This window comes from Conger conger, chromosome 11 (assembly GCF_963514075.1).
Source record: "Conger conger chromosome 11, fConCon1.1, whole genome shotgun sequence".
NCBI lineage: Eukaryota > Metazoa > Chordata > Actinopteri > Anguilliformes > Congridae > Conger > Conger conger.
Window position 1 is genome coordinate 37,654,779 of NC_083770.1, and position 11,643 is coordinate 37,666,421.

The following is an 11,643-nucleotide window of genomic DNA, read 5'->3' on the forward strand; positions in this document are numbered from 1 at the left end:
TGAGCTTTTACACGTTGTTATCCGAGCGCATAAACAAGTCAAAGCCGTCAGCTGCAGGGGTGTGCTGAGGACAGTGCTGATCTGCAGACCTGACCGAGGTTCTTTCAGACCACGCCACAAACATTCCCTGATGAGGCTCCTTTCATTCCCGGGAACGCGACCGCACTGCGCCCCAGGAAAGCACGGCGGGAAACAGAAACATCGGGACGGGAGGGCACGCCTCGTCGATCGTTCCGCAGCCGCTGTCCCCATGGAGGCGAGGACTGTTTGCTGATCAAAGGGGGCCTTTGCCACATTTCGACAACACCGGTCGAAATTCGCATTCTAAAAAAAAAACCATGGTTGCAGGGCCAAGGGGATGCAGGGGTTTGGCGGCTGTACGATGCACCGCCAGCATACAACTTCTGTGAAACCTCTCCATACTGGTCCCAGATCAGCGGTCAGTTGGCAAGCAATTTTCATGACACACCCGACTACACATCAGCAGAGATCAATATGTTAGGAAATGGGGGAATTATTGCTAATGAACAGTAAGTATGGAAGTGGCTATGGGCCCTCTCAGTCAAAGTGCAATTCTACCATGAGCAATGGGCAATGTGATCACATTTAGCTTAATGACAATTTATGACAATAAGCTAATAGCTAAGAGCATTTCTACTTTGGATGTTGATAATTTGCTTTTGGCAGAAAGTGGAAATAATAACATGGAACCAGAAAATAATTCTTACACAAATGTGTACATTTCCTATCATATTAAACATGCAAAGTTAAGCACTTTATAAAAAGAAGTTTCCTGCAATGTTTCTAAAATGCTATCCATCCATTATCTTAACCCGCTTATCCTGAACAGGGTCGCAGGGGGGCATACATTGGGTGAAAGGCAGGAAAACACCCTGGACAGGTCGCCAGTCCATCGCAGGGCACACACACCATTCACTCACACACTCATCCCCACGGGCAATTTAGACTCTCCAATCAGCCTAACCTGCATGTCTTTGGACTGTGGGAGGAAACCGGAGTACCCGGAGGAAACCCACGCAAACACGGGGAGCACATGCAAACTCCACACAGAGAGGCTGACCGGGATTCGAACCCAGGACCTCCTTGCTGTGAGGTGGCAGTGCTACCCACTGCACCATCCATGCTGCCCCTGTTTCTAAAATTACCAACCACACTTTTCCCTCTCAATTATTTCCCAGTTTTCCCAAAGTCGTTATTATGTCAGCAGGACCGCCACCCTTCTGGCAGTAAGGCGGCCTGTAGCGTAGTGGTTAAGGTACATGACTGGGACTTGCAAGGTCGGTGGTTCGATCCCTGGTGTAGCCACAATAAGATCCGCATAGCCGTTGGGCCCTTGTGCAAGGCCCTTAACCCTGCTTAATCAACTGTCGCCCTGGATAAGAGCGTCTGCCAAATGCCATTAATGTAATGTAAAGTAAGGGAAGATCACTTTCGTGGCTATTAGCCCCTGAGGGCCATTCAAATCAACCAAATATCATCACAGGTGTTCACACGATTCATTTGCAAGTTCAAAAGCAAAATCTCTTCAGTATAAAAGAAAATGTTAATATATATTTCGGACTGATGAGAAAGTCTTCAAACCAAATGGTCCATATTTCATTAGCCTTACAGTATTCTTCTACTATAGCTTAACACGTTGTGAGTTACATATGTAGCAAGTATGCCTCTAAATTAATTTAATAATAACATCAAAGCAGAACTTAAAGGGAGAACTTCCCGACCTCAATAAATTTTGGCTTTAGAAATTAAACGGCTTGACTTCAATCGAAAAAGTTTTCACTTTGCCATAAATGATACATTTAAAATCTGCCTACAGCACTGCACAAGCTGCTAACCTACAACCCCATAAGGTCTGGTGGAAATTAACTCATAAAACTATATTTCTGTAGTTTAGGAATAAGGATACACTTGCGGGTTTAGTTCAAAATCATTCGATAAAGTTAAATTGCAAGACTACACAGAAACTGGGTCTATTAAGAAGGAATACATTACATTACATTCATCCAAAGCAACTTACAGTTGATTTGACTAGGCAGGGGCCAATCCCCCTGGAGCAATTTAGGGTTAAGGGCCTTGCTATGGATATAATTGTGGTTACACTGGAGTTTGAACCACCAACCTTCCAGGTTCCAGTCAAGCATCTTAGCCACTAGGCTACAGGCCCCCCGTTATAGGAATAACGACTCAAATCTGCTGGATGCAGACAGAAGAGACTGCTCTGGGCAGATGCATGGTTGCCATGGTTACACCTTTCTGTATTTCAGATAGGATTTGTGGGAACTCAGGACACTGTACAGGTAATCAATGCAGTTGATCCACAAGGTGTGAAATGTAGACAGAAGCACAAGAAAAATAATAGTTCACAGTTATAACTGTCATTTCAAGCTGTGTTTCAGATGTAGGCTAAAAAGTAAAATTACTTATCTGCTAACCCTTATTTTATTACCCACAAAAAGAAGCCATACAACTGTACATCAATAGGTATATGTGTATATATATGTAAACCTTTAGTTCATGTTGGCAAGAAGCCCTTAAAGGCCATGATCATATTTGTTTGGAAGATACATTGCAAGATACCAGACACATACCAAGACACTTTCAGTTGCGTATTACCGGAGCAAGTAAGAACAATTACAGACCAGCCTATACAGTTAAAACATAAGCATATAACATAACACACATAGCATAAGCATTAAAACACAAGCATAAGCATTAAAACACAAGCATAAAACATAACATGCTTGTTTACACAGGAGAAAAGGCACATCATTGTACTCACATAATTATACACACTGCTCCATAAAAGCAATAATAGATTGTATCATATATTTCACATGTTCAGGTTCTAGGAACAAGATGTTGCCGTGTAATGTATTCGTTTTTTGTTGCTGTAAGAAGACAAGCGATTAGATTGTCATGTTGCCTGCAGATCACTTATTCCACCACTAGAGGGCCAATGGGGGGAGTGGCGGAGCAGGCTGAGGATGTGTGGCCAGATACAGTCTATGGTGGCCACACGGGAGAGAGACGTGTACAGAGCAAGAACAGGAACAGAACATTATAGGAACAGGAGATTGTACAAGGACACAGGCGCTGGTGACAGACTAGCTCAGTCATTCAGTTGGACGCAGGCCATTGTCCGCTGCCAGTGAATTTAGGTAAGGTTGTACACACATGGTAGAGGTTGAAGATCAGCAGAATAACAGCATTCTGGTTTAACTGGAGAAGCTGACTGCCAGAGACTAGGACAGCGGCCAAGAGAGGAGCTGCAGAAAGCAAAGCAGGTTACAACAATGGCGTGGACTGCGGTCTGGGAAGAGCTGGTGGCAAGAAACCGATGGATTATTCGAAAGAGGATAAAAAAAACCTGCAACAGGATAATGACATAAATGATTCAAAACAAAGAGAGGTTTAAAAATCCCGTTTCATCCCAGCCGAAACTAAATATCCCCTCTACCTTTCTGGTTGTGGAAGGCCGCTAATGCATCTCTCATGTCTGGCACGAAAACACCCAAAACCAAACAATTAAATCTCTTCAATAGTAATCAGTTCAGGCTGGGACGCACATGCTGGGGGACAGGCTTTTGCTTTTATCCGAAAGCCAAGTCAGAAAACAGATCCCCGCATCGTAAAACACGGGTCACCGTGAGCAGCATTCAGTCGCAGTTATGCCTACTTAACACCCTGAAATGACGGTGAAAACATACGGATAATCCGGCCGAGGCTGTTGGTTAATAATTGTAGAGTGTTGAGGGAGGGCGGGCCATACAAGGACACTCCCATCTGGTGGAGATCTCCAGGAATCGGCTGTGACAGCTACGTGATCCAGACCAGATGGGACTGGCTCTATCTGTCCGTTCCAATAGGTTAAAGCGTGGCCGCGGATATTAATTATGAATACAGTATGAATATATCAACCCGTCCTCGGCGACAGGGCCGGGAACGCAGTCTGACATTCAGCTCCTTCCGTCTCTTCCGTTTCTGAATCGCAGTATTACCATTATTCTGGTACCATTATTCACAGTATTACCATTATTCTCATTATTGACCTGTCATTGACCTTATTTAACCAGGAAGTTCCCAATGTTCCCAATCTCTTTTTCAAGTGAGACGTGGCCAAGATGGCAGCAACAAAATACAATGAATAAAAACGGAATTTTAAGACAAACGCAAACAGCACAGTCCTACACAAAGCCTAGATAACAGTGTTCTACAATGAACATACAGCATTGTATTATGAACAAGGGATTTAAAATTGCCCACGGATATTAGTGCTCTCCATTTTGATTTATTTTTTTATTTTTGTTTTTCCATGCCTAAAGTGCATAATGGCGCAGTGTGTTCTGTCTAGTTACAAGAGTTCCAGGTGCTGTTCTACATTAAGAATACAATTCAATGACAATCTAGAGAGTATAAATAATCTGTGTCCTAACCCAATGGTTGTAACATGCATTGATTGCAAACCTGTCAAACAAATAAAAAAAAAATCAAGAAAGCTCCGATCCCCCATCCATGTCATATTATAACCTCATTCCTGCTCATTTTTCACCACATAAATGCATCACTTATTTTCCACAACACGGACAACTAAGTAGTGGCTGATAGCAAGCATGCATACAGTAATTAGGGGCATAGCTTCAGAACAATGCTGATCGTGGGAAACCGTTTAAATACATTCTAATGACATCTAATGAATATACTGCAGACTATAATTACACAGGCTACTTTGCGAGTGATTCTCCAAGTCTAAAGTGCACGCGTTATCTGTAACCTCAGACTGAACTGATTGTAGTTGACAGAGCACGAAAACCACTTTTCCTTTCGATGAACAAGATAAGTATTCAAATATAATCAGGGATGGCTTATTAATTTACTGTACTGGTGGGCTTGGAGCAACGCAAAGGATCTCTCAGAAACTGAACAAGCTTTGCAATCTTAGTTGACCGGTCACTTCCAGCAAAAACAGAAATACGCCGGATTCAAGAAAAGACGAAAATAATATTCTTAAACACGCTAAAACTCGGCGCTTGCAATCTGAGAAAACCCAACTCGCTTTTTTCTACTACTTGCCGAGAAAGTAGGATTCACCCTAGACGACAGCCATGACTGCACAGATATTCTCCAGACTGTGAGATTTGAATCTAAAGCTTTGCACTGCTGAACACTTCAGCAACAGATACCCCGGACGTCAGCGCTGTAGATTAGATCACTGCATGAAAGTACATTATTGTTACTCTGTAGTACACAAAATTCAAAAGATGACTATCGTCTTTCTGTGTAGTAGTGCATGCCTCAGTTTTATTGCAGCGTGTGGCCTTTTTAAATCACTCGTACATTGGGGCTTCTGTGTAACTGCACTGTGTAAAAGGCATGTTTGGGGGGTGGTGTACTGTGACATTTCCATCACAATGCAAACTGAAACATGAACAAAGCAAATGTAACTATAATGCGAAACCACTAGAAGGACAGCAATCTGCTGTGCCCAAAAAAATAAATGAAAACCCAGCACTCCAACAAGGCAGAATTAAACAACACTTAAGAACATCAAGGACCCATGATAAATGCATTTTTAAATACCTGTAATTAACCTAGCTATTTTTATCTTCTATGTATAGGCCTATAAACTATTTATATCTCCATAGAACATTTTGGTAAAGTTTTGTGTACAAACTCTGGAGAAGAAGTTTTGTAAAGCATATTTCACACATCATTAACATTATATATTGATAGCTTCATATACCACACATGTACTCTAGGTTTCCTTTAGTTTAGACCACAGGTATCCCTTAATGATGTTGTGTTAGTAGTACTAAGAGCTGACTTGTCAAAGTGCACCACTGATTTTAGTCTAAAGTTACCTCATCGTGGACTTTTGGCAAAATGTTTCTTTTTTCTTCAATGTGACAGCCATCTGGATCAATGGCCTATACTATTAAATCCCAACTGAATCATATTCTTTGATTCACCATGCATGGAACTTCCACACTTACAAGGATACAAATCATAAAAGAAAAAACAAGAAAGAAAAGTGTGTACCCACTCAAATGTAACTTTGAAGATTTTGCAGGCTGATTTTGGCAGTGTTATTACTACCAGTCCATTACACAAAATTGCTGCAGCAAGTTCAAAGACCAGGTGCATTATCTGAGATAGCAGGAACAAAGTCGTCTCAGATTTGAAGGATTCTGGGGAGGATTTGGGAGGTGGGCAGATCTGCTTCACAGCATGAGCAGCCACAGAACGGCTGTGGTTTCACTCATTAAAACAGCCTTTGTACATACTGTATACCGGAGCCAGACTGCCAGATTAACCCAGAATCATGTTTTAATCCACCAATGAGAGAAACTGCAGAGTTTACTTAAGAGACATTTCCATGCATTAATTGGAACATTTTTTTACTTGTTCATTATGTTCTTATTTTATATACAGTGGCTTCAGAAAATTATTCAGACCCCTTCTCTTTTTGCACACTTTATTGTGTTGTAGATGGATAAAATTTCCCATCAATCTACACTCAATAACCCATAATGACCAAGTGAAAACATGTTTTTAGACATTTCTTAAAAATCTAAAACTGAAATCTCTCATTTATAGTGTTAAGTATAAGTATTCAGACCCTTTGCGGTGGCACTCTGAATTGTGATCAGGCGCATACTATATAAGGAGAGCAGGTGGGTAAAAGGACCAGGGCCATGATTCGAGTGCAGGGGTTCGGAGTGAGCTGCCCCGCTCATTGGCCCTCGTTGGTTCTTAGCTTTACGCAGAACGAGGAAAACGAAAAAAGAGCGTAATGATTATGCACGACCCCAGCCGCTCTTCATAGCCAGAGCTGGGATGGAAAATTACAAATGTGCCGCGGGCACGTAGCACCAATACCAAGCTTGACTGATATCAGCCCGAGCGTGCAATGTTCAAAGCCCGGCCGGCTCGAGCGATTCAAATGAGACACTGAAGCTATGCGAGAAGAAAACAAAACGACTGCTTTCCTTGGCAGGACGGTCCAAACAGCAACACAACAGCATAACAAAGATATCTCTGCAATCGCAGATAAGGGACCGCGATTCGGTTTAATTGAATTTGAGATCTGTGCTTGCCTGCTGACTATGAGCTTCAGTTGGAGGCGATAAATATTTAACGGAGACCTGCGATGCGGGTCAGAGCACAGACGCATGTGTATCCCCAGGCCAAACGTTCTGCTCAGACGTTCCCAAAGAAAAGCAAAAGTTCTCAGAAAACGGATCTTTGCAAAAACGCTTCACTGGAGATGCGCATGTTTATTCATGAAACATTTTTCAGCACTGTGTCTGGGCTATGGATGGGAAAACATGACCTCCTTGTAGATATACTTCCAGAAAGAAAGGTTGTTCAAAGGTTATCTCGTTTGAAAGAAACATTATTTTTACCCTTTTGAGCCGGATAAAGGAGATATTATCGCAGAGTTATCTACATACTTCTTCACATCAATATTTTTGCAGAGACCCCACATGGTGCTGTTTTTGTTGAATTATTGTGAAAAGATTTACATTTCTGTCGGTGTTTACAGAGAGGCCAGTTTTACAAAGAATATTGGAGGGTTAAAATACGTAGACGCCGAGAACTGCAACCCTCTAGGGGGGTCCAGGGACATGCCCCCCGAAATAAAAGAAATGATAATTTCTGGTGAATTCTAAGAAAAATACTTTAGACTACTGAACAGTATATCCGTCACAACCCAGAATACACAACCCTCACAGCAGAATACTGTGATTGATAATTGGTTTTAATGGTACAGAGGAAATTAACATCTGTGGGTATGGATGTGGGTATGTGTGACTTTTCAAGCTTTCCCATGCGTTCCCTCTTCAGCACAGAACGATAATCTCATAGTGATCTGCCTTTCAGTTGCTCTTAGCTCACAACTAGTGGCTAAGGTACAGGACTGAGACCCGGAAGGTTGGCGGTTCCAGCAATCCGGTGTAGCAATAAGATCTGCACAGCAGTTGGGCCCTTGAGCAAGGCCCTTATCCTTACATTGCTCCAGGGGGGATTGGCCCCTGTTTAGTCTAACTGTCAGTCGCTTTGGATAAAATGGGTCAGCTAAATAACAAAGTATTAAATTATTAGAACAGCCACTGCTCCAAACCCTACACAAAAAAAATGTCCAGTGTTAAACTCTAACATAGTTTATAGTTACATGGAGCCCAATAGGAGCCACATCTAGCCTATTAAAGTAATATCTACTCTGTTTACTGCTTGTAAATCCGTTTGAGTGTTTCACTTTTTGGGGGTTCAGGCCTGGTTTCGGTCCAATTTTTCTTCTGTTTTCTGCAAAGCATCTTTGTGGCAGTTCTCTGTAAAAAGTGGTATACAAAACGAATTGATTTCCCTTGATTTTTATTTATTTATTTGAAAACTTGAATGTTCCCCTGGTATCTGGGTTTAAACAGCAGGGAGAAGCAGAACTGTTCCACTCAAGGAAAGAGTGCAATTATGTAAATGACTGCTTGACATATGGTCATGCAAGATGCCAATGTCAAAATTAAAAAAGAAAACGCTCTCTCCATAATTCCATTTTCTAAGCAGCTGTCTTAACTCAGGGCCTGAAGGGTATGCAAGGGCGCACTGGATGTGCAGACACCAAATTCATATAATTAATAAAACAAACTGGTGTGATTTAAAAAAAGAAGAAACTGGACACCTGTACAGCTGCTGCAGCCCAAACAGTGATAAAACAGATACTAAGTCGAGCGGTATTATGAGACATTTCAAATCCCTGCATATGAAGGGATAAAACCGTGATTTCGACTGGAAATTCCCTTTAGCAGAAGAAGAAAAAAAATCACAAGCTACCACAAAAACAGGCCGCATTAAACAGCATTTGAGTCAAATTCCACTAATTACAGGGACTTTGAGATAAGCGCGTGTAAACATAGCGGCTTAGAACAAGCACCCAGAGAGATCAAAACGTCCCCTTCATTCAGGGGTAATTAATCACTATCTTTTCCTCAGAGCTCCAACTCCACGCTAGATTACATTTCTTGTCAGCAATGGCTGACACATGGAAGCATTTTTTTCATTTTTTTTTTCATATGAGACATTAAAGCACGTTACCATCGCTGTTGTTAGTCCAACCATCGGTTTGTTCATTCGCAGTGTGGTGAAAGAGCTGCTTCATTGGAAGCGCGTTTTGTTTTGGCAAAACACATCCGTTGTTAGTGTGCCAGCAGCGCTGTGTGTGCCTACGATCTTAAGGGGAGACCCGGTTAAGCTGAGCCTTTGGGCAAAATCAGCTGAAACTGGTTGCCTGGCAACAAAGTACCAAGATTAACCAATACGATGCCATCCATGTACTGTAAAGGGCTGCACACTGCTGTAAACTGACGACGGGGCTCGCATCGTTGTGTGCACGGCAACTGCAGTAAAATTGCAGTAACATTTCAGATATGATTGACAAGTCCTTACTTAGATCCTAAACTGGGCAGAATGAGGCGAGAGTGCACTTTAATCAAAGACAAGGTCAACATTATCTACAGTATGGCGTTAAGGATAATGCACACCGTTAAGATGGCTGTCATGGTCCAACATACTTCACTGGACAGAGCACATTAAGGACAGGCTGTACGGCTGCCATGTAGTCTGAAGTCTGTCATGCAACATAGCACAACACTGCATGCAGCAGCTAGCCAACCGCAACCAGCTAATTATCACCGCTGTGTCGAAGCAAGCAAATGTTCCTCAAAGTTTGTCACAACCATTAACATGCTCCATACAGGCCAATGCATTTCAAGGGACAACCCCAATAATTAAAGTAAGGCAAGTACAGTATGTAGTGAACAATAATGGTATTAAAAAAATATTTTAGAGTAGTTCCCAAAAAAAACTTTTGGGGGAAAAAAAAATCTTTGAGTACTTAACAAAATCTGGTATTGGAAGTAAATCCAAGAACAGAGGAGGGCTATGAATACCACAGTGCAACCAAACCCAAATGGACTAATAGCCAAAATCTGTTCCCGCTTTGGAACTGAGCAGTTCCGTTGATTAAAGGGACAGGAGAGAGAAGTCTTCAAGATCTGGATTGTGAAGTCTAATGACAAAAAACATATGTCCTTTGCTGTGGGGGTTACGTAATGGCAAAAGTTAAGTGAAAAAGATTGCGGTGGCCTTGGTTTAGTGGAGAACACAGATGATGACGTTCTACAAGCTATATTCAAGAGAAGTAAGGCTACTGCCCGACAACAGATAGCTTTTCAATTAGACAAAATGAGAGTGCCAACATATTACATCACATTACATTACATTCTGTTAGCAGATGCTTATCCACAGACAGAGTAGTGAGGAATATCAGTGTTATGTAGAGGAATACAAAAATGCTGTATTACCAAAAATGAAGACAAATAAGAAATATGGAATAACAATAATGAAATAATGAAAACTAAATATAAATGATAACTAATTTCCGCCCTATATTCTGGTGGAATGGCATACTAAGTAGTTCATAGGCATACTAACTGTCCCAGCCAATTAGTCATTTTAACAGGTTGGGAAAAATTTTGAACCTTTGTGCTTTTGCCTGTCATATCAGACGTATGATGAGTGAACTAATGTCATACAACAATAAATCTGCATAATGCATAAAGTTAAGGCATGTACAATAATGCAACATCTGAAAAGGCATCACTCTCAGAAAAAATGCTATATTATCCTATTATACTAACTTCATATGTGGAACAATGGCTGTTTCATATTTAATCATATTCCCACCACCCAGATATCATTAATAAATAGGGTACCACCAAAATGATGCATTCTACCACTGAGAGGGACATTTTTATTTTGCATCGTATCCTTGTTTGTGCGGTAGGCCTACATCCCCGCTGTAAAATCCAGCTATGCCAGCTTGAAAATTGAGCTGGTCAAACTATGTCTACAGCAAACTATATCAAGCTGGGTGCTGGCCTGAAACGATCAACCAGCTACCAGCTGTTTCTAAACCTAGTTTGAGCAGTTTTTCAGCAGGGGTACGACTCATACTCAAACACACGCACGCACTGTCCGGGCGCGCTGGTACAGCGCGCAGCACGTGTCTATGTTGACACCACCAACATCCGCTGTGGCCCCCATTACCATGGACCTGCCTGCATTAGGTGTGCATAGTCCCTCTGGGACTAATGGATCCAGAGGGCTACAGCAGCACAGCTGGTGTGGAATGGACCGTGCATTCGCCCCGGTTGCGTAACTTCAAAGGTTCACTTCCACCCAGGCAGATTATTTCAATTACAGCGGGCTGCGGCCTCCCAGCGGCAGAGGCTATCGCTCCTGGAGATCAGCCGCGCTCCTCTCTCCCTTCCCAGTCCCCTCCCCGTTACCTCCCCGCAGTCGGTTTCTCCGAAAGCAGGAGTTACTCCAGTTCAAAGTGGCAAACTGCGACCCACGGGTAATTGGAGATGAGCGCAACCTCGATGTTTGCCCGGGCCATTCGCATTTTCCCCTCCGGCCCGTTCGCCCATTACGGCAGGCTACACACTTGTGGCGCTTCCCCAGGTCAAATCTGTTTGTGGGCAAAATAAGAGTCATGCATCAAGAGTTGAAAAGGAAGTCACAGAAACCGCATACTTCGCAAGTTACCTCGAAGGGTTAGGATTT